At 35.2% G+C, this 24721-nt stretch overlaps 1 protein-coding gene across 2 annotated transcripts in view; it reads right to left on the minus strand.

Moving 5' to 3' along the window:
• Window positions 1-20195: 20195 nt before the first annotated feature.
• DPH6 (diphthamine biosynthesis 6) overlaps window positions 20196-24721 on the minus strand; it is a 213049-nt gene continuing 208523 nt past the window's right edge. For both annotated transcript variants that reach the window (XM_071214094.1, XM_071214093.1), the window contains one exon: window positions 20196-23497. The gene's annotated coding sequence lies outside the window, so the exon portion shown is untranslated. The remainder of the gene's footprint in view (window positions 23498-24721) is intronic.

Genomic DNA, 24721 nt, shown 5'->3' on the forward strand with positions numbered 1-24721 from the left:
AACTGAACTGTTTTAAGACTGTGTGAGACCCAGAACTAACTAGACCTAACAGACTTTTACAGAACAGTGCACCCCAAAATAGCAGGATACACATTCTTCTCAAGTGCACATGGACCATTCTCCAGGGTAGATCACATATTTGGTCTCAAAACAAGTTTCAATACATTTAAAAAGATTGAAATTATGCAAAGCATCTTCTCTGACCATTATGTAATGAAGCTGGAGATCAGTAACAGGTAGAGAACTGAAAAATTCACAAATATATACAATTTAAATAACATACTCTTAATCAATGGGTGAAAGAGAAATTACAAGGAAAGTCAGTAAATATATTGAGATGAAGGAAAATGAGAGCACAACTTGGCAAAACTTATGGGATGCAGCAAATGCAATGTTGAGAAGGAAATTAATAGCCCTAAATGTTTACATTAAAAAAGAGGAAAGAGCTAAAATCAAAGACCTAACTGCACACCTTGAAGAACCAGAAAATGGCAAAGTAATACCAAAGTAAGCCAAAGGAAAGAAATAACAAATATTACAGAAGAACTATATGAATTAGAGAATAAAAAAACAATAGAGAACATTAAGAAAACTAAAAGTTTGGTTCTTTCAAAATATCAATACAATTGACAAACCATTAGTTAGACTGACTGCCTTAGTCAGCAAAAGGGGTGCTGATGCAAAATACCAGAAATGGGTTGGTTTCTATAAAGGGTATTTGTTTGGGGTAGGGGCTTACAGATACCAGGCCATAAAGCCTCAGTTACTTCCCTCACCAAAGTCTATTTTCACGTGTTGGAGCAAGATGGCTGGCAACGTCTGCCAGGGTTCCTTTTCTTCCCAGGTCTTATTTCTCTCTGGGTTCAGGGTTCCTCTCTTCCCAGAACTTGCTTCTTCCTGGAAGCCAGCACCAGGAAGAAGCCCTCTCTTCCTGTGGCTAGCTTCTCTTTCCTCTGTATGCTTACTTCCCAGGACTCCAGTTTAAGGCTTCAGCATCAAACTCCAACATCAAAACTCCAACATCAAAAACCGTCAACTCTGTCCTTTGCCGTGCCTTTTATCTTCCATGCCCTAATGATGGCCCAATCAAAGTCCTAATCATAACTTAATCATGCCCAGGTTCAGACCAGATTACAAACATAATCCAATCTCTATTTCTGAAATTCATAACCATATCAAACAGCGACAATGATAAAGGAAAAAAAGGGAGAAAATGCAAATAAATAAAATCAGAAATGAGAGGAAGGACATTGCTACTGATCCCACAAAAATAAAAGGGATCATGAGGACACAATGAACAACTGTATGACAACAAATTAGACAACCTAGATGAAATGGACAAATTTCTATAAACATACAAATAGTGTACACTGACTTTAGATGATATAGAATATATCAACACACCAATTACAAGTAAAGAGATTGAGTCAGTAATTAAAAACCTCCCAACAAAGAAAAGCCCAGGACTGCATGGTTTCAAGGGTTAATTCTTCAAATCATGCCGAGAATAATTATCACTAATTCTGTTCAAACTCTTATAGAAAATTGAAGACGAGGTTACACTACCCAATTCATTCTACAAGGCCCACATCACTAATACCAAAGCCAGATGAATATACTACAAGAGGAGAAAATTATAGACTAGCTCCCCTTATAAATATAGATGCAAAAATCCTCAACAAAATACTAGCAAAATCAAATCCAGTAGCACATTAAAAGAACTGTACACCATGATCAAATGGATTTTATCCCATGTTTTCAACGGTGGTTCAACATAAGAAAATCAACGTAACACACCCCATTAAGAAAACATTGGAAAAGAAGAAGTAAAACTTTTACTATTTGCAGATGACACAATCCTATATATAGAATGTCCTCAAAAAATTTACAGTACAGCTACTGGAGCTAATATACAAATTCAGCGAAGTGGTGAGGTTCAAGATCAACATGCAAAAATCAGTAGTGTTTCTATACATTGGTAATTAGCAATCTGAGGAGGAAATCAAGAAAAGCATTCCATTTTTAATAGCAACTAAAATAATAAAATATCTAGGAATAAATTTAACCAAGTATAAAAAGGACTTGTAAATGGAAAACTAAAAAACTTTGCTAAAAGAAATTTAAAAAGACCTAAATAAGTGGAAGGACATTCTGTGTTCATGGATTGGAAAACTAAATATTGTTAAGGTATCAATTCTATCCAAAATGATTTACAGATTCAATGCAGTCTTAATCAAAATCGAATACTCTATTTGCAGAAGTGTAAAAACCAATCATAAAATTTACCGTAAGAGTAGGGTGCCTGAATAGGCAAAACCATCTTGAAAGGAAGAATGACTCTGGAAGACTCACACTTCCTCACGTTAAAGCTTGATGGTCGGGAGAGGGAAGAAGAGATATGGTCTGGGGGCATTTTCAGGATTTGGAGTTGTCCTAGATGGTGCTGCAGGGATGGACGCTGGATGTTGTGTGTCCTGTCATGGCCCACTGGCTGGACTGGGGGAGAGTGTGGACTACAATGTGGACCACTGTCCATGTGCTGCAGCGGATCTCCAGAATGTATTCACTGGGTGCAGTGGATGTGCCACAATGATGGAAGAGTTTGTTGATGTGGGAGGGGTGCTGTGGGTGGGGTGGGGTGGGGATTATATGGGGACCTCATATTTTTTGAATATAACATTTAAAAGAAAATAAAGAAAAAAATGAAAAAAAAATAAAAGTTTATTACAAAGCTACAGTGGTCAAAACAATGGTACTGGCACAAGAAAAGACATATAGACCATTGGAATTGAATTAAGAGTTCTGAAATAGACCCTCACATCTATGGCTAATTGAATTTCAACAAGGCTGTCAAGTCTGCTGAAGGGGGAAAGAATAGTCTTTTTAACAAATCATGCTGGGAGAACTGGATATCCACATGCAAAAGAATGAAGGAGGACTCATAGCTCATACAAAAAATTAACTCAAAATTTATAAAAGAAAGAAAAAAAGAAAAGAAAAGAAAAGAAATGAATAAAAATCCTAAATGCAAGAACCAGGACTACAAAACTCCTAGAAGAATCAAAAATTAATCAAAAACCCTAATGTAAGAACCAGGCCTACAGAACTCCTAGAAGAAAATGTAAGGAAGCATTTTTAGAACCTTTGAGTGTTAGGCAATGATTTCTTATACTTTATGCCCAAAGCACAAGCAACAAAAGAAAAAATAGATATATGAGACTGCACAAAAATTGAAACTTTTGTGCCTCAAAGAACTTTATCACAAAAGTGAAAAGACAACCTGCTTAATGGGAGAAAATATTTGGAAACCACTTAGCTGATAAGGCTTTAAGATCCATAATATACAGAAATCTTACAACTCAACAATAAGAAGACAAACAACTCAATTATAAAATGGGAAAAAGACTTGTACAGACATTTTTCTAAAGAGGATATACAAATGGCTGAAATCACATGAAAAGATGCTTAACATCATTAGATATTAGGGAAATGCAAATCAAAATCACAATGAGATACCATTTTATACCTACTAGAATGGCTACTATTAAAAATAAAACAGAAAATTACAAGTGTTAGAAAGGATATGGAGAAATAGGAAGACTCATTCATTGCTGGTGTGAATGTAAAATGATGCAGCTGCTGTGGAAGACAGTTTGGCAGTTCCTTGGAAAGCTAACAAAAGAATTACCATATGATCTGGATATCTTGCAGTATATACACAAAAAAATTGATATTAGGGGCTCAGATATTAGCACATACTAAATAAATGCTCATAGTGGCATTATTCACAATTGCCAAAAGATGGAAGTTATCCAAGTGTCATCGACTTATGAATGGATAAACCAAATTTGGTATCTACATAAAATGGACTATATTATTCAGCATTAAAAATGAATGAAGTTCTTGGACAACATGGATGGACCTTGAAGACAATATGTTGAGTAAAATATGCCAGACACAAACGGACAAATATTATATGATCACACTGATATGAAATAATTAGAATAAGCAAACTCATAAGAGATAGAATCTAGAACATAGGTTTCCAAGGGTTTGGGTGGAGGTAGGGAATGGGGAGCTAATGCTTAAAATAAGGATTTTTATTTGGGTTGGTTACAAAGTTTGGAAATGGATGGTGGTGATGGTAGCACGACACTGAGTGTAATTAACAGCACTGAATTTTATATATGAGTGTGTTTAAAGGGGTAAATTGTAAGTTATATATATGTTACTCGAACAACAGAAGATAAAGCATAGGACTATGCAATACAGTGAACCCTATTGTAAACAATGGATTATAGTTAATAGTACAATCATAAAAAATGTTCTTTCATAAATTTTAACAAAAATACAATACTACTGCAAGGTGTTAATAATAGGGTGGTATACTGGGAAAAATATATACCTTAATGTAAACTATGGACTATGGTACAATTATAATATTCTTTCATCATTTGTAACAAATACAAATGCTAATAACAGGGGGGTGAGGTATATAGGAATCGGTTTTTCTGTAAACCTACAACTTCTATAATTAAAAATAAACAAATTAAAAAAGAATGAGCTTGATATATAGAAAGCAGCATGGCTGAGACACAGAAAGAAGCCTGATATTCTGGGGCCTAGTTCCCAGTGTTATAAACCACTTTCTCAGTCTTTCTCCAATCACGTCTACTTCTTTCATAGATTGTCCTGCCCCTTAAATCTTTTTTTGCTTAAACCAATTCAAGTGGGATTTCTTTTCTTTGTAAGTTAAACACACTAATTAATAAAACTTTTCCTTCTTACAGGCAAAAAAAAAAAAAAAAAAAAAAAGGGAAATCTACCAGAAAGATTAAAAAAAATTCTAAATTTGCTTTCATATACTTTCAATCACATAAAGCAAAACTGACAGAAATTAAAGAAGAATTCAAATCCATACAACCAGCTTTCTCAAGTGATGTTAAAGGAAGGAAACAACAAAGATATAGAAGATCTAAAGAAGATGTTAAATAAACCTTATTTATTTGGCATATAGGAAACACTGCACCCAACAATGATAGAATATAAATTCTCTATAAGTGCATATAGATCATTTACCAATATAGATCATGTGCAGGCCTTTAAAGCAAACCTCAACATATCTGAAGAAACTAAAATATCTAGAGTACATATTTCAACCACCATTTAATTAAGCTAGAATCTTTGACCAAAAATAACAAATATCTTCTCTTCATACCATAAAGTAAGAATACAAGAAAAAAAAGCACTAGAAAGTTTCCACTGCAGAAGTGGATCCAGGAATCATTTTAAACACTTATAAACCATATTGCAAAATAAAATTACATTTTTCAGTTAATTACCCCAAAATTATATAGTATGTGCTTTGTATAAGTTTTCTCCCCGCTGAGATGGCTGCCTTGTCTGTTTGCTCATTGTTTGCACTCATTGCTGGTTTTGTTTTGTTTTGTTTTTTGCTCATTGTCTGCTTGTGTTTTTTGCTCGTTGCTCATTGTCTGTTTGTTTTCTCTTTAGGATACACTAGGAATCAAACCCAGGACCTCTCATGCAGGAGGTGAGTGCTCAACTGCTTGAGCCACATCCATTCCCTACTCACTTTTTGTGTTTGCTTGTCATCTGCTCATTGTTTGCTCCTTGTCTGCTCATTGTTTTTGCTCAACATCTGCTTGTTGTGAGCTTGTTGCTTGTCTTCTTTAGGAGGCAGCAGGAACCGAACCTGGGACGTCCCATGTGGGAGGCAGGCATCCAACTGCTTGAGCCATATCCATGCTCCTGAATAAGTTTTTTAGATGAACTAATATATAGGATTACTTTTCTTATTTATTATTGCCTATGAATTAGTTTCCCCTTTCTAATTATGTCAATATAGATACCTGGGATCATTAATATGATAAAGAGTGTATTTATAAACTTTATCATTACAAAAGAGCAAACTGGTTAACTTAATTCACCTATTTAGTTGACCGCTACAAAACAAGGAAACCATAAGCAAATCTACTAACCTTGATAGACTGACTATACAGTCCAATGCTAGCAGGTGTCTAGTGAGAAATACTCTGAACATGAAATACTCTGATCTCTTTGGGGTGAGAGAGACCATCATCAATCTTCATGCCATTCTGGTGGACAAGGCAATCTATTGAGAAAAGTAGAATTCTGGCAACATAATTTCTATACACACCCTGAAAAAGAAACCAAATTTAAAAGAACAAGGTAATAAATATGAAAAGCTTTTCCCCAAAATCTTAAGCTTATATTGTTGTGATCCAAGGTGACTTATTGAACACAATCATTTATCTCTTCACCACCCCCAAATTCTAGTGAAATGACAGTAGAAATAAAGAAATATAAGTCTAAAAATATATCTAGTGGTACTGTAAGGTAAGTGGGGTGCTATTAGCGTATAAAATAAGGAATTTCTGGGAGGTATAAAACAACATTGAGATTGGGTTTATTTCTAGGTCCCATTTGTTTTGCAGGCTCTTTTCCATCTCTATGAAGATGCAGGTTCTTCAGCATTGTTGGTATTTGCCATCCGTCTTATCCTACTTGTTTTACACCTTCCAGAAATCCCAACTGCTGATGGAACCATTCACATATTTTTAAAGCTGCTATAGATTTATTATTACTTTTTATTTCTTCTGTTATTTCAGTGGAATTTTAGTAGGGAGGAGAGATAACTGTTTTGTGAAAATGTTCAGTCACCTTCAATTCTTTATCTGAGCAATTAAACAAATGAAATATGATGGTACTTCCTGGTTCACTGAGATGGAAACTATGCAGTCTTAATTCCAACCGCTCTACTTCCACTAAGTAAATTAATACAGAATCTTCTTTTCCAAACCTGCTTTAGTGTAAGAAGTAAATCTCTCCTCTCCTTCAACTTGTGCCTTGACTGCACCCCTTCTCATTTACTTTAGGACATGGTTGTAGCAGTTTGCCTATTTTGCATCTCCAATCTTTCTTCTGTGGGCTCTTTTTCTTCTACTTCAGAAGATGCTAAATCTCTTCTATCCTAAAAATACTTCATTTCATCTCCCTTCTACGCTCACAGCACTCCCATTACCTTTTTTTTTTTTCAGACATATTTTATTGAAGAACCATATGAGGCACAGAGAGGCTAAGAAACATATCCAATGTCACACAGCTGATTACTAAGAGCCAAGTTTCAACCCAGTTCCTTCTGTCTCAAAGCACTTGCTCTGTTCTGTGGCTGTGCCAAGGAAGACTGTGCTGGAGGAAAGTTTTTTGTGTCAGGAAGTTGAATTCACCGTGAACCCTTGAGAGCAGTTTAAACTAAATGCAAATATAATTCCTACAACTACATTCCTAAAGAGCATACCCATTGTTAATTCTTTTTTTTTTTTAACCTTCTTTTATTTTTTTAAATTTTTTGTCTTTATTTATTTTTTTTTAATATTACATTCAAAAAATGAGGTCCCCATATACTCCCCAACCCCCTCACCCCACTCCTCCCCTCATAACAACAATCTCCTTCATCATCATGAGACATTCATTGCATTTGGTGAATACATCTCTGAACACTGCTGCACCTCATGGTCAGTGGTCCACATCATAGCCCACACTCTCCCACGTTCCATCCAGTGGGCCATGGGAGGACATACAATGTCCAGTAACTGTTCCTGCAGCACCACCCAGGACAACTCCAAGTCCCAAAAACGCCCCCACATCGCATCTCTTCCTCCTACTCCCTACCCCCAGCAGCTACCATGGCCACTTTCTCCACACCAGTGCCACATTTTCTTCGATTACTAATCACAATAGTTCATGAATAGAATATCAGTAAGTCCACTCTAATCCATACTCTATTCCTCCATCCTGTGGACCTTAGAATGGTTGTGTCCACTCCACATCTATCATTAACTTCTAAGACCAAATGCCAATAAACATTGCCCAGCTTTTGCCCTCTCCTAAAGGAAATCTTCCTTAGAGTTTCATGGTCCTACTCTACAGTGGTCCTTGCCCTACCTCTTTAATAAATCTTCACTCTGAGGTAGGGTGGAGTGTGGGGGGGAGTTCCCTCAATGTGGAGAGGAAAGAGTAAGAATGCCAAAGATAAAGAACCCTTGAAATTGGTTTAAAAAATGGGATAGAAAAGATGGAAAACTGTGCTGAGTCCTCCACAGGTCAAAACTCATGTTCTTTTCTTAGTTTTTGTCTGTAGCAATGAACAGTACTGAACCCTGGATCTCCTTGAAGGTGGTTTCCTAGAATTCCAAGGTCCTACTCAATCTTGATCCTTTTTCTAACTTCTTAACAATTCTTTCTTATTCTGAAGGTAATTCTATTTGGGGGACATTACTCAGTAATATAGACTGTAATATATATACATAGACTGTAATCAGTAAGCATGTTAAAGACTTTTAAGAAAATTTCTTTGAAATCTATCAGAAATTGGAAGGAAAAGATGGAAAACAGGATTAAGTCCGACTTCACAGCTGGAAGCAATATGAAATGAAAGTTGGACCTAGTCAATTGAGGCACAAAGTAAAAAGGACATCTGGGTTTCAGAATCACTGAGGTCTGTGTGGGAAGCTGTAATCTTACAGTTACCTATATAGAGGAATGACCAGCAGATGTCCAGGTGCTTCAGCCCCTAATTACAGAACACCAGGTAACTATATCTGATCTCATATGCCTAATGAGAAAAGAACTTCTGGTATTCTGGGTCATTATCTTCCACTGGTTCTGGGGGAGCTAGGATAGCATGACAATGACTGGATGCTGTTCACTGTGACCAGCTGGAATGGGTCTTGAGCAAGGTAGATATCTTAGAAAAGTACCACTTTCCTTGGTTAACGCTACCATATTGTGACTATTCCTTTACCTCATGCCTATTAAGTATTAAAACATTCTTGCATCAGTAAATAATTTTGTGTATATTGACTTGTGATGGATCTTGGTTTGTTTTATAGAAGAAATGGTTTTTATTTTTTTATCTCTAAGCTTATCAAAGCAAAAGCCTTCTTTTCTTTTCCTTTCTTTTCTGTCTTTCATGTATTCCCCTAGTATAGTGCTCTGCATCAGAATTAAATGAGTATCTATTTCTAGAAAATTTCTTATAAAAAACTGACTTTTCTGTGAAATTACTAAGATTTTCTTTAAGCATTTTCTATTATATGAGCAAAATCATTTTTCTTTTCTTTTTTAAAATTTGATGTATATCAAAATAATTTAGACAAGATAATCAAATATTAGTAAGTTTCCTTGGTTAGTATTGTGTATACAAAACAACAACAAAACTCCTGGCATTCAGTTTTTTAGATTTGGTCTGAAACCATATAATTCAAGAATAAGGAAACAGGTCCATATGAAACCATTTCAAAGTGTCTACAGACTCGAGTCATAGTTAAGAATTGAGAGAGTAAGAGGAAGGGTGTATGAGTTTCACAAAGATTGCTTCTTTGCCTCACTACCAAATACACTTTCCAATATTAATTTTTTTTCTGCCTTATATCCCTGTATCTCTTTACTTCTCAAGACCTACTAGGAGCATATTTCACTGTCTGTGATTATCGACAATGGTTATTCAGGAGTTAGAATAGGAAAATAAGAGAGGGAAATAAAAGAAATCTGTGATAAAAATCCAAGCTAGAGGGAAGTGGATTTGGCCCAACGGATAGGGCATCCGCCTACCACATGGGAGGTCCAAGGTTCAAACGCAGGGCCTCCCGACCCGTGTGATTAGCTGGCTCACATGCAGTGCTGACCTGCGCAAGGAGTGCCTTGCCATGCAGGGGTGTCCCCTGTGTAGGGGAGCCCCACGCGCAACAAGTGCACCCTGTAAGGAGAGCTGCCCCGCACGAGAAAAGTGCAGCCTGCCCAGGAATGGTGCCGCACACACAGAGAGCTGATGCAGCAAGATGATGCAACGAAAAAGAGATGTAGTTTCCCACTGTCGCCAGATAATGCAAGTGGCTGCCACAGAATACATAGCAAATGGACTCAGAGAGCAGACAACGAGGGGATGGGGAGAGAAATAAATAAAACAAATCTTTTTTTTTTTTAAAAAAGTCCAAGCTAGGAAACACCGAGACCACAAAAGTAGGAAACAACAGTGTATCAGTGGAAAGGAACATGATATAGAACAGGGGTTAGAGCCAGAGAAATCAGAGCATGAACCTTTGGTGAGAATTAAAAGAGATAACCAAAAAAAAGTGCCTGGAATCAAGCAACCATGCAACTTCCCCTTCACATGACAGTAATGGTTACATACCTTTTAGGCAGGCAGAGTTTGAATGTGGTCACATATGCTGAGTTTACAGCTGAAAAATCTTTCATGCTTTTCACATAGAGATGTACTAAAATAATCTTTTGATTCTAGTCCCTTAGATTTAATAGTAGCTGCAAAAGAAAAGATATACTGATAAGTTTAGAAAAACTAAAACCCTATTCAGAGAACTAAGAATGCTATCTTGAGTAGATTTTATACAAAATAAATTCCATCATGATAATAGATTACCAGGATTGCAGCATTTGGTAATGAAGTAATGCAGCAGCTGGAAATTTTTTTTCTGTAAAGGGGCCAGATAAATATTTTAGGCTTTGCTGGCCAAGAGGCAAAATTGAGGATGTGATGTAAAACATAAAAAACTGCAGAAAATTTAACAAAATGTAGAAAGCAAATAGTTTTACTGACAATTAAAAACATGGTAACAATAATTGAGTACATTTAAAAAACAGACATCTACTAATAAGAATGGAATTCTTTTTTACTTTGGGGATAACATTTTTCTTAAAGAGGGCTCCCTAACATTAAAGTTTCCTTATATTTAAGGTTCAAAATCATTTGCCAAAGTAAAAATCATTCTTGGCTTGGGTGTGGTATAAAAGTAGGTGGCAGATGATTTTGGTCTGCAAACCTCAGTTTGCTGACTCTTTGAGTATTGTGCTCTAAAGCATCACAAAAAAACTGAAGCGCAACTGTACATTTAGGTTTCGTGAAATAAATCACCTGTGACTCATCAAAATATATTCTTTATAAATTTCACATTAATAAAATTAAATCATGAACACATTTAAAAGTGTTACCTGTGGAAGAAATAATTCATTGGTTTTTATTTTAGAATTCTTTTAATGAAGAATCTCAATGATTTTAATATCTTATCTCTTAGCAAACAATAGCCAGAGACAAGAAAGAAAGCATTTCTCAAATTTCAATGAAAACAAACTGATCTTATTTTTAACTTTTGAAATTGCCTGGAATTTCTTTACTAGATCTGAGCTTTGAACAGTTACCAGATAAAACAACTTTAGACAATAGGTAGTCAATGTTAAAGAGTTAAAATAAGTACCATTTTCTTAAAGGTTCTGATTTTATTCATACAGTTATCTCTTACTTTCTCTAAAGTCCTAGAAATTAATGAGATAAATCTTCATGGAACTAAGACAAAGAGAATTAGCATGATAAGAGAAACCAGAAGAACAGCATCTGATGAGACTGACAACTTCAGTAACAAAAGAGAAAAAGACAGTAAAAGTCTTGTGATGAACTTAATCCTGGGATGATCATTAACTTTTCAGAGCTCAAGTTTTAAGGGAATTCGAGAGAAAGCATCTGTCTTTAAGGGTACTCCAGTTAGAACGGAGAATTACAGAGGGCTATAAGGTAACTGAGCAGCCAAACATCAACAAAGAAGATAAAAAGACTAGGATTTAATATATATTACATATTTGGAATAAAAGGAAATAGCTACAAAACAAAAATAATAACTTACAAAAGTTCCATTTGAGGATGTTAAGCTGCTGCCTAAATCAATAGTATTTCATTCATACACACTGAAAAAGTAAGTCAAATATAATAATCAATTTACCTCTTGTATCAACTGTCATTCCTGGGATGACACCTCCATTTCTTTTTGGGATCACTAAATTCACTTATTCAACATTCATTTATTATATTTTTTTCTTAAAAACAGAAGATGAATTAAAATTATTCTAATGTGACAATAAAGATTTAGACTTAAAATCTAAAACAAAAAATGATTTTGCATTCATAAAGTGCTTCCTTACTGCAAGAATTATAACACTGGAATACTGGAAAGTCTCATTCTGTATATATTTCAAAGAAAAACAGACTGTTATTTTTCTGAATTAGAGTATAACTGGTAAATATGACACTAACAACATTTGCACCTAGGAGGCAGAAGATAATGGTAAGAGGCAAGGAATTTTAAGTTCCCATGTATGAATCTCTCTACATGTTTCCTGGTCTAGAGGTAACAAGAAAATTGAAACTTACCTCAATCACACCTGAGGTTTAAATAGTGTCTCACAGCTGAAGAGATCTTGAATTGGAAATCATGTTATACAAAATGTGTCTGCTTCTGGAACTTGGATTTTTCAATCCAAAGCTGCACTTTGAGGAAGATGTGTAGGTTATAAGGGTTTCCTGCTCCATTTGCTGGTAAAATCTGGCTGGTTTGCTTGCCTTCTAATAACACTTGGGATGGAGCTGCTTTGACTCCTGATGTTCTGTGAGCACCGGTGTCCTTATCCTCTCATCCTGGGAATACTGGGTGTCCTACTTACATACAGTTCAATTCCAAACAGGAGCAGATTAGAGATGGGCTGAAAGTTCCACTATTATATAAGGCTTCTAAGAAGGTTAAAATTCATCTGTTACTGTGACCAATCTCCTTTTCTCCAAGTAAGTCTATATTGGGTAAGTATGCCAAGGAATGCTACCCTAGGAGCATCAGGAGACTCTCCACTGCTTTTTAGTCCACTGAGATGAACTTACCCATTATACCTTTAGACTATCCAGGTTCATGACTCTTTCATATAAGAGGTTTTCAAGCGAGGGGATTTCCCTTTTCCTCGAAATATATTCATAAGAGAAATCAATTCATCACATCACATACAGCTAAACCTTTCAATCCAAAAATTATTTGAGACAGCCACTTGTGAAAATTAACTTTGCAGTAAATTTGCCAGAATCAGTTATCACATTAATTTTATAAACAAGAGCTAACTGTTCAGGAAACCTAAAGTACTTGGTCTCTTGAATTTAGAAGATTCCATTTCAACTAGCTTCCCTTTAGAAAACCTGTGTTATGGATACTTGGGTGTTTTTCAACAAGATTTTAATCATTTTTGTATGTATCAAATATTTCATAAATTTAAACTACCAGCTATCCCTCATTTATCATATTGGTCTAGATAAAAGATAGTAGCCACTTGAGCAAATTTTGGCAAGTATGTAAGAAGCTTGCACTCTCATGCACATTTAAATGAACAATTTTTAAACTGGTTCAGTCTTTTTAGAGAGTAAACAACATGTTCATAATCCATATTTAGAATCTGAAAGGTAAAACAATACAGTTTTTGGAAGATAGCATGGTTTCACGACCTTGAGACAGGGAAACATTTATCTTAAATGAGATGTTTAAAGCACTAATCTTAAAGGATAGAAAGGAATAGTTTATTAAGAAACACCATTGAGAAGTGGATGTGGCTCAACTGATAGACCATCCGCCTACCATATAGGAGGCCCAGGGTTCAGTACCCAGAGCCTCTTGGCCCATGTGGTGAGCTGGCCCACACACAGTGCTGCTGCATGCAAGGAGTGCCATGTCATGCAAAGGTATCCTCCACGTAGGGGAACCCCACACACAAGGAGTGCACCCCACAAGGAAAGCTGCCCTGTGTGAAAAAAAAAAGCGCAGCCCACCCAGAAGTGGCACTGCACACACAGAGAGCTGATGCAGCAAGATGATGCAAGAAAAAGAGACAGAGATTCCTGGTGCCACTTAACAAGAATGCAAGTGGACACAGAAGAACGCACAGCAAATGGACACAGAGAGCAGACAATGGGGGGAGGGGAGGAAGGGGAGAGAAATAAACAAAAACAAATCTTTAAAAAAACAAAAAACAAAACAAAACACAATTAAGGGGAGTAGCTGTAACTCATGGTTGAACACTTCCTTCTCATGTACGAGGTCCTGGGTTCAATCCCTCATACCTCTAAAAGAAAACAACACATACACACAACACAAAAAAAGGCACTATTAAGAGAGTCAAAAGGAATCTGTAGAGTAGGAGAAAATATTACAATGCATATTTTTGACAAAGGGCTTAAATCTAAACTATTAAAAGAATGCTTAGAAATCAATTTTAAAACATGACAGACAATCCTATAAGAAAATGTGTGAGAGGCTTGAACAGGAAATTCACAAAAACAGATGCCCAAATGGTTGGAAACATATGTAATCTGGGAAGTGCAAATTAAAACCACTATAAACTCACTAGGCTGGTAACTCTTCAAAAGACTAACACTACTAAGTGTTGGTAAGGATATAAAGCAACTGGAACCCCACAGATTGCTGGTAGGAGTGCAAATTATTTTAACCACTTTGGACAACACAGCAATTTTAATCAATAAAACCCATACATGTTTGCACCAACATATGAATGTTCATGGCAGCATTATTTGTAACAGTCATAACGTAGCCCAAATGTCTATCATAGTAAAATGGATAACAAAATTATGGTATATGTACAAAATGAAATATTAGTCAAAAGAAAAAGAAGAAAAAACCAAATCACTCATACAACATGGATGCATTTCATAACCATAATTTTGAGTGATGGAGCTAGACACAAAAGAATACATAGGAATAAATATCAAATATTTTAATTTATATAGAGTTCAAAAACAAGCAAAATTAATCACCTAAGGTACTAATTGTGAGAATAGTGGTTCCTTCAGGAAAGTGGGAAGGAACGTGATTGGGAGGGGTACAAGGCAGAGGAAAGGACTTCTACAGTTCAGGCAATGTATCATTTCTTGATCTGAGTAGTAGCTATAAAGGTAATTACTTTATGAAAATTCAGTAAGCTGGTCATTTGATTTTTGTTCTTTTCTGTATGTGAGTTATACTTAATAAAAAGGTAGAAAAAAAAGTAGTTTATGGTTTCCCTAAAACATATCATCCCAATATCATTTCATTTACCAAAAGGTGACTCTGGACATACACATTTCTTTCCACTCTCAATTTGCAGTACCATCACCTTATAATTGGTTTTGATTACACCATACCTGTATTATTTTAAATTTCCTTTCATTGTCCTTTCCATATCATAGCATTTATGTTTTTCCTTGGAGTTAAAGATAACACCCTGATGACACCCAAGAGTTTTTGGAGAATTTTAATCTGAATAATCAAGTCTTTTAAAACTCAGGACAATTTTCTTTTATTTTCAAAAATGATCTTTCCACTACCTATTTCTGTTTTATTTATTTGAGAGTGGAATTCTTAGATATTTCTTCCATATCTCTCAATTTCCCTCCATATTTTCTGTATCTATGTGTTCTATATTCTGGGACATATCCTTGCCTAGTAGGAAATGACCAAATCATCAACTTGATTTTGTGTTTTGAACTTTATAATATACCTCTGAACATGTAGTCAGTCTGATGTTATACATACTTGATTGCAGGGATCCAAACAAAATACGAAAACTCTTGTCAGTTTTCAGAGTGAATTTATAAATGTTATTGGAAATATCTAGATATCCATAGAATTTTTAAAGTTTTCTTTCAAATATTTTATATTACTTAAAGTTGATGAAAGAATAAAGGAAAAATAATAAAGATAATGCTCATGGATGAATTTAAGAATTTTAAAGCATTCCTCATCAAATCTTATACAGTGGAGACAATTTAATTAAATTGGATTTTTAAAAGATTAAGATAAAATTCTGAATATGGCTTTTAAAAAAATAATTCTATTTAAGAAAAGCATTATTAAGATAAAACAGGATTTAGTTTAGACAAGTCAGTTTCTTATGAATGTTTTTCAACCAGTTTTCTTATAGAGCATTTTGATTTTATGTCTGACTTTACAAATTTTTTTGGTCTTGTTTCAATGAACAGGTTTGTAGGACAACAGCAAAGAAAATATGCCCCCTGGGAAAGGAAGGGGAAAACATTTTGTTTCCTTTTTCCTTTGGGCATTTTTGTTTATAGGGAAAACATAGAACGATATCTGACTTCCAGATCCGAACAGTAGAGGTGACTGTCAGCATCACTTTGCTTTCAATGTCAGTAGTTTTCCAAAACAGAACAGTGCCATTTGCAGCTGACCTCTTTCTGTTACTGCCACATTTAGACTTTAACAAAAACCTCTTGTATACCTTAAACAGAATCATTTTATCTTTATGTATTGTTTGTTCAAGGTGAATTTATGTATAAGTAAGAATTAATATTCTAAAGTTATTTTGCCATTGACTTCCTTTAAACATACTAATTCATTTTGTAGTTACTAATTAAAAACTAAATGGAGGGGAATGGTTGTAGCTCAGTGGTTGAGCTGAGCCTGCTTTCCATATATGAGATCCTGGGTTCAATCTCCAGTATCTCCTAAAAAGAAAAACAATAAACAAACAAACAAAAACTAAATGGATCCCCAAAATTTGTCCAGTAAGCATTTGCTGAACTGCAACACTGAGAAGCCATTGCTATTAGAATTCCACTGGAAGTAATTCATTTTATAGCATAAGACAAATTTCTATACTTAATTTTCTCTCTTAAAATTTCATGGAATGCATTTTATATTTTCAATTAACAGCTCCCAGGAAATATCTAATCTTTGTGATATTTCCTATGTAGAATGGTAGGCATGAAATAGTTTTAGATCAAGAATTTCTTTGAGCTGAGTAAAATGCAGGAAAACCATGCCATATGTTGTTAGGGCAGTGTGTATATGTACACGTGTGTGAACTCATGCGTGTCTTATATAAACTGTACATATGTGTTTGTGGGGAGGTGTGTGTTTATTTCCAATTAGCCTGACACCTGCAAATAGAGGTGTAGCATATCAAGTTTCCGCTCATTGTGATTTTTTTTAAAGACCAATTGTGCAGGTTTTTTGGTATGTATTCTCATATTTGGTGATTTTGTATTAAAATATGGCTTTTTTTCTAAAAAATGAAAAATCACCCTTGTTTTCTGTAAAAAATGATTTCTAAATAAATGCATTATGAATAAAAAAAATTTCATGGCTAAGTAGCTTCAAAAAAGTACCTGCGTTTTTACATAATTCTCCAGTACCAGAAGATTTACAATATAGGTACGTTACTGACATATGGAGAGAACATATAAAATAGAGGTTAAAAACAGAGCAACTAGAGCCAATGTGGGCTTGTGTACATCCCATCATGACTAGTAATGTAAACTTGGTCTGGCTAACTTCTAGATACCTCGCTTTTATCATCTGTAAAATAGGGATAATAATAGTACCTAACTCATAGGGTGCTTGTGAGGATAAATGAGTTAATGCAGAGCCTGGCACATGGTAAATACTGAATAAAATTTAATTCCTCACCCTTTAGTGGGGAGACAATAAAGAATGTCTAAAGATGCTAAGTCAACAAATAGAAATGTAAGTTTACTGTATAACACACTTCCAAATGCAAATTCCAGAAGACCTACAAACAGAATTTGCTAACTGCAGGAGTAGAGGGAATGGGAGGGGAAGCTAGACCTTTATTTTTTTCTAAACTTGATGAAAAGAGAAGGAAGAGTATAATAAAGATAACTGCATAAGTTAAATACTAAACCACTCCTTCCTCCCACTGTGCCTTCTAATTCTGTTACTTCTGTTATTCTCAATACTTCTAGCAGTTGCCTTTTAACATTTCCTCTCCCCTATTTCCCAAAGAATGAACATAGGGAAGTGGATTTGGCCCAATGGATAGGGTGTCCACCTACCACATGGGAGGTCCAAGGTTCAAACCCAGGGCCTCCTGACCTGTGTGATGAGCCAGCCCACGTGCAGTGCTGATGAATGCAAAGTGTGCTATACCATGCAGGGGTATCCCCCGTGTAGGGGAGCCCCATGCACAAGGAGTGCACCCTGTAAGGAGAGCCACCCAGCGCGAAAAAAAGTGCAGCCTGCCCAGGAATGGTGCTGCACACACAGAGATGACGCAGCAAGATGAAGCTACAAAACGAGACAGATTCCCGGTGCCGCTGACAAGAATACAAGTGGACACAGAAGAACACACAGTGAATGGACACAGAGAGCAGACAACTGAGTGGGGGGGGGGGGGAAAGGGAGAGAAACAAATAAAAAATAAATCTTTAAAAAATAAAAAGGATGAACATACACATTCATACTAGGTTGAGGAATCTGCACACTCAAAAAAGGAGAAGTAAAGGACACAAAATGCTATAAACACCTATACTTTTTTACTTCTCTGTGATTTTGCACTGGATTATGTGAAAATTCTGTGGCTCCACCTTCTAGCTCACTAAAATGATGTTTAAGCCTATTTTTTCTCCATTTATCCCAAGCACTAAGGATCTGTTTTGCTTAAACATATAAGTGTTGCACTTTCATAGCAGTCTTTTATTATTATTAAGTCAGATAAAATATCTTCTCTTATTTATGTGCTACTAGTTACATACAATAATCTTAAAGTTCTTTTGTTTCCATGTTAATTCAGTATCCCAAATGTTTAAATTATTTATGTTTGCTGAGCTTAGTACCTCTCTTCTGTGCCTGTGTTGGTTTTCCTTAAATTTTTGGTGATTCTTAAGTGTTGATAAAGATAAGCATCTAGATTCCTGATTATTGCTAGCTGCAGTGTATGCCCTCGGTTCAAGTGACAATCTTCTCTGAATGCAGGCTCTGATTACATGAGCTCTGGCCATACTGCCAGGACTGCCTGTGTAGATCACTAATCTTCTGGAGGCAAGTACCCCTTCTTATGTGAAGCCACCCCTACCCCACATTTCTGACACCAAATTTCCCTCTGGGAATCTCTCCATCAGAGTTAGATTCACATATTTGTAACTCTGGTCTGGGGATACATGGCAGGGTCAGCTACTTTGAGAGAAAAGCACTGAAGACATTGTTCTACAATTTGTAATTAAATTACTACCCAGCCAGGCATAGCCTATCCCTCTAATTTTCGTTTGACAAATATCATGCTATTTGCTTCATAAATTCCTGAAACTGCCAGATAAATTAAATAAGTGATTGAAAGCCAAAAAAACCTGAATATGAGGTATATACCATATTCATGAATTGGGAGTCTCAATATGGTAGAAATCTCATTTTCTCCTAATTAATTTGCATATTTTATGCACTCCCAATCTAAATTACAGGGGTTTTTTTTTGGTTAAAATTGACACACTGATTCTAAAATTTTCATAGAACTTCAAAGTCTAAGAAGAGCCAAAGCAATTTTGAAGAACCAAGTTGGAAGGAAGACTTATTCTACTAGGTAGCAAGACTTATTTGAAAGCTTCTATAATTAGGATAGTGTGGAACTAGAACAAAGAAAGAAAAATTGACCAATAGAACTGAACAGAGTTTGGATATAGAGCCAAGTTACAGGAATACTTCATTTATAAGAAAGATAATGCTGCACTGGAGAAACAATCATCCTTTCAAACAATGGTGTTGATTCTACCATATACCCATATGGAAAACATAAAACTTAGACCTTTGTTCACTCTATACACAAAAAACAATTCCAGGGAAACTGTATTTCTAAATGTGAAAAGGATACAATAAAGCTTCTAGAAGATAACATAACACTTCTTTATATGGCCTTGGGTTAGGGGATTTTTTTCTTCGACAGGACACAGAAAGTACTAACCATAAAGGAAAAAGTGATAAATTGCATTATGTTAAAATAATAAAATTGTTTATAAAAGATACCATAAAGAAAGAAAAAGATAAGTTATAGAATGAGATATTTGTAACATATGTATTTGACAAAGTTATCATATCTAGAATACATAAAGAACTCTTACAAATCAATTTAAAAAGATGGGTAACCCAAAAGAAAAAAGGGAAGACACTTAAACAGGCACTTTACAAGGGATGTCGAAATGGCTGGTAAATATATGAAAAGGTGTTCAATCCCATTAATAATTAGAGCAATGCAAATTAAAACCACAGTGTGATAACACAACATACACACAAGAATAGAAAAAACTGAAAAGACATTCAATACCTAGTGCTGACAAGAATGTGAAGCAATAACAATACACTTCTAGTGGAAGTGGAAATTGACACAACTTCTTTGGAAAACTTGTCAGTGTCTTCTAAATTTGAACGTGTATAGACTTATACTACCATTCACCTTTATTTTTTACTGTGTATCCTTCTACAACATTGAATTTTTGTCACACTCATGCACAAAACTGTGACAAACCATTTTAGGCATTATATGCAGACATTTAATAGCTTAAACATTTTATAATTGTCCAAGAAAACAGTGCTATATGAACAAAATAGACTTACTATTTGTCAAATACAAAGATAGTTGTATAACTGGTCTGTGCAAATAATACACATGGAAATGTTAAGCTATATACATAATTTATAAATCATTTTTTAACATTCAATTCCTTTTAAAATTATCAAAGTTATCTTTGTGAAGAAATACGGTAATGGTATGATGTTATATATACCTTGTTTATTTAAACTCTCCTACAACTTTAGAGGTTGCATTGGTTACTTGACTCACCATCATGGTAACATGAACCATCAAAATTTCCATGCACTGGGATGAAGTTTAGTTAATCACACCTGTGAAAAATGATACGAGGACCATATTTCCTCATTATGAAAAAGGTAGAGACTATAATATCTGGGTAGACACATACTCAGGACAGTTTGAAAGCAGCTGCCTTTTATATACCAAAGGTAGGAAAGATGCCTGGGAAAGTCTTCATGGGACTAAAAGTACAATTCTCTAAACAATCTACAGAGTTTACTTTTCCTACAAGAAAAATCCACCTTAATCCTTAAACACAAATTGATAATAACCCTTTTGTCAGTTGACTATAAAATCTTTTAGGGCATCTCAATGACATGACACAGAAACCACATATAATACACACTCAATAGATGCTTGCAGGTTGACTTATGTTAATCATTTTCTGCCTCCCTTTCCTGCCACTGTTTTCAGGTCCTCTATGGCCATCATACTCTCTCTTGCTTTTAGGACTCACAAATGCTATTTATTGCCTCTAACAGGTAGCATTTTTCTCCTTTCTTTCCCCTTCTTTCCTTGGCAACTACCTAGAAACTCAGAGCCCAAAAATCTAGGTTAGGTGCACCCGTCTCTCAAAACTTATGTGTTGTGGTTAACCAATGAGTATTTTCCCCACTAGACTCTAAGTCCCAGAGGGCAGAAAAAAAGTACATTTTATTCTCTTTTGTTATAAACCCAAGCATCTAGCATAGTACTAAGTATTTACTAAACAAGTATTTATTGAATGAATGTTATGGAATTAAACAAATGAATGTTATGTGTGGCTGGCCAAAAGGTAAAAAGAGATATTGAAGGAAAAGGAGGTAAAAGGACACAAAGAATTAAAATTATTTGTCAAAAAAGATAAATGAAAATTAAGTCTTAAAAAGTCATTTGAAACTTGTGTTACAAAAAGAGTGCTAAAAAATTAAACTGAAGAAGAATCCACATAAATCACAATCCTTAGTACTCAGATTATTTTTCTATGAATTATGCCAAATAGGTAGGAACCTAACATAATTATTCTAAACAAAGATATTTCCTTAGAAGTCAGTCACAGATATTAGAAAGTATAACCTGATCATTACTAAGGAGCACTTAAGTCTGGCAAACTGCAGTATCAGATGATTATAATGTACATTAGCTATTATTAGCATCCAGAATGTATTGATTTGTAAGATTATAATGCACAGATGCTATCAGGTAATATTTGGTTTTCTATTAAATATAGGGAAATGGAATTGTAAAGGATGGAAAGGGTATCAGCTTTCCCTAAATTAATAAGACATGCTTTTTCCACAAACTATTTGCATTGAGACAAGTTATTCTTAATTTTAATATTACTTAAACTGAAAAGTATATTTATAAACTCCTCTGGAAAAATTTCTCTCTTTTGGGGTTATTAAGTTAATTAACCTTGCAAAGGGAAGGTGAAAAGGACTTTTGTATGCTATTCTCATAAAAGAGAACAGGCAGAAGCCTGGGTGAACTGCTGATAGGGTTCAATGAAAGGTTTATACTAGCAGATGATCATTTCTATTCTTGCTAAAATTTGACAAAGAAATACGCTGTGGTTTCTTCAGATGACAGCATCATAATTCATTTAGCTCTCCCCTACCTTTTCATAAAAAGGCCAAAACCCCACAGGAAATGTGAACACTGACATTTTCTATCCAGGATCAAAAACTGACTATTTTGCCAGAAATTGAAAACAATATAGCTAAAACAGTAAATACACAGTAATGTGTTGAAAGAAATAGGTTGCTGGACTGGCCAGTGACACAATCCATCATTTCTATTTTAAGTTCTGATGGATGGAAAGGGTATACACACACACACACACACACACACACACACACACACACAGACATCCATGCAAATATAATGAAAACCAAATAAATGTTAAAGAATCACTTTGCATTAATTTACAGATTATGCCCCAAAGATTTATACAGAACACTGTGCCTTTAATGGCAAGTTTGATTATACTTTTCTATCTGATTTTCAGGCAGTTAAAAGCTAGCTTAAGGGCCATCTAGAAGGCATGATTTCTTTATTTTCTACAAAATGCTAAGCTTCCTTATCATTCTGTATTCAGTCATGAACTCAGCTGCACAAGCCAAACGTAAAGATTTTATGGGCCAATCCATCATGCGAATTCGTGAACAAGAATACAAGCCTACTCATGCAACACTTAGGGTGATTTCCATTTTTATGAATGAAAAAGAACCCCACATAAACATTCTTTATTTAAAGTTTTAAATGAAGAAAGATGCAAAACAAAATGGGGGCATTTTCTTTCATATGTCAATATCTTGTAAGAGGGGCCAAGTAAGGAATCTGGCTTACATGATTCCCAAGACAGCATTATCTCTTTTGCATTAAGTACATAAATGAGATTTACGGTCACTGACCTAATCTCAGATGCCAAAATGTACAGCAGGAACAGCTTTCTGGAAAACTTAATTTAAAATTATGGTGTTAACAAAAGTACTTTAGGAAGCACACGGCATACCCAGCATACATACACACATGCATCTAGAGTCTGACTACAGAAAGGAGCCACAGTTATTTGCATAAAGCTGTAGAACACATATCAGAGATAATTCAAATCCATGGGTTTTACTTTTTCTCCTTATCACATTGATGCTTATGAATTTCCAAATAAATGCATATCCCTGGACAGTCAATTTTAAATCACAGTTAACCCCTAAAGGTCATTTAATGTCAGATACTCATAGACTCAGGTTTTTGGGAGGCTTAGAATAAAGAAAAATAAATAAACCTGTTAATTCCTTTTCTGGATTTTCAAAGTAGTTTCTTTACTAAGTACTAGCTAAATTAGCACCTTGGAGAGAAGAAAAGGCTTGAGCAGCTGCACTTTTAACACTTTCTTCATTGAATGAGAGAAAGGGGGCTGTGATGCCACTAATCTACTGGTAACCACCTGGAGATTTTTCTGAACACACTGGTTCTTGACCTTGAACAGAAAGACAAAAAAAGAAAACAGTAAATGAAACCTGTAATAACAGATGCCAATCAACACTTTAATATAGTATCATAAAAGAGAATAACTGGAAAAACTACATCTTTTAGGATAAAATGTCAAGTTAAGGAAACGTGTTCCTTCCTTTACCACTGGGTTTTAACAAGCAAACTATGAATAATTAGAGAGGGTAAACATGGTAGTAACACGTTTTCAAATCTATATTTAAAAGCATTTACCACTAAGTATAGACTTGAAGCAATGAAATGTACACGTCAGGTATACATAAGGATATCCTTTCCCTGACATAGATGAATCATGAACTGTGTAATAAGTACTTAAGGCCAAGCAGATTCTTAAAGTGTGCCATTGAACATTTTAAATTAAAATACAGGATTCTAAAGAACATTGGGTTCTTTAAGTTATCTGAAGATTCAGTTCTAAATTCCTGTCTTAGTTAGGGTTGTCCCCAAAGAGTCTAAGACATAAATTTGGATGTAGGAAACCTATTTGGGAGGTGACTCCCAAGAAGCAGTGTGAGGAGGCAGGAGAAGTGAGACAGAGAAGGAAAAGCCAGTAATGGTTATGGCTTTGGGCAACTGAAGATCAGTTCTACTGGGGATTCTCTGAGGAATTCTGAAGAACATGCCTCAAACTTGACACATGAAGGATGTCTGGCTGGAGCTTTTATTCACAATTACCTGTGTCCCATTAGTTGAGGGTTGCTGTGCATGGCCAGTAACTCTCTCACCCTTCCATTCTTCCCTGGCACAAGGACTGTCTAAGCTCTCTTGATTTTAGAGAAAACCCTGACACAGAAGAATGGAGAAATGCACAGCCAGAGCTTATGACAGTACATTGTCAGTGTGCCCAGCACTGTTCTTCACTGCTGTAAATGGAATCAGATATGGGCCAAGAGGATGTGATAAGGGCACGAAAATTTTATACCTCAGATGTCAGGTCACCTACAAAGGCTATCACTATACTGTGAATCAGCTCACAGAATGGAGGTTAGTAAGAGAGTCTCTTCATAAGTTGAAAGGTTTGCATTCTAAAATACATCACTACTTCTATATTTAAAAAATTAATCTTAAAACAATCTAATTTGTAATTTTAAAAATAATTTGAGTGTCCAATAACCAATCCTATTTCCTTTCAAATTAATATTTTTGCATGTGTGTGAGAGAGAGTGTGTGTGTGCTTTCAGAAGAAATTAAT

The sequence above is a fragment of the Dasypus novemcinctus genome, chromosome 3 (assembly GCF_030445035.2).
Source record: "Dasypus novemcinctus isolate mDasNov1 chromosome 3, mDasNov1.1.hap2, whole genome shotgun sequence".
NCBI classification, from domain to species: Eukaryota; Metazoa; Chordata; class Mammalia; order Cingulata; family Dasypodidae; genus Dasypus; species Dasypus novemcinctus.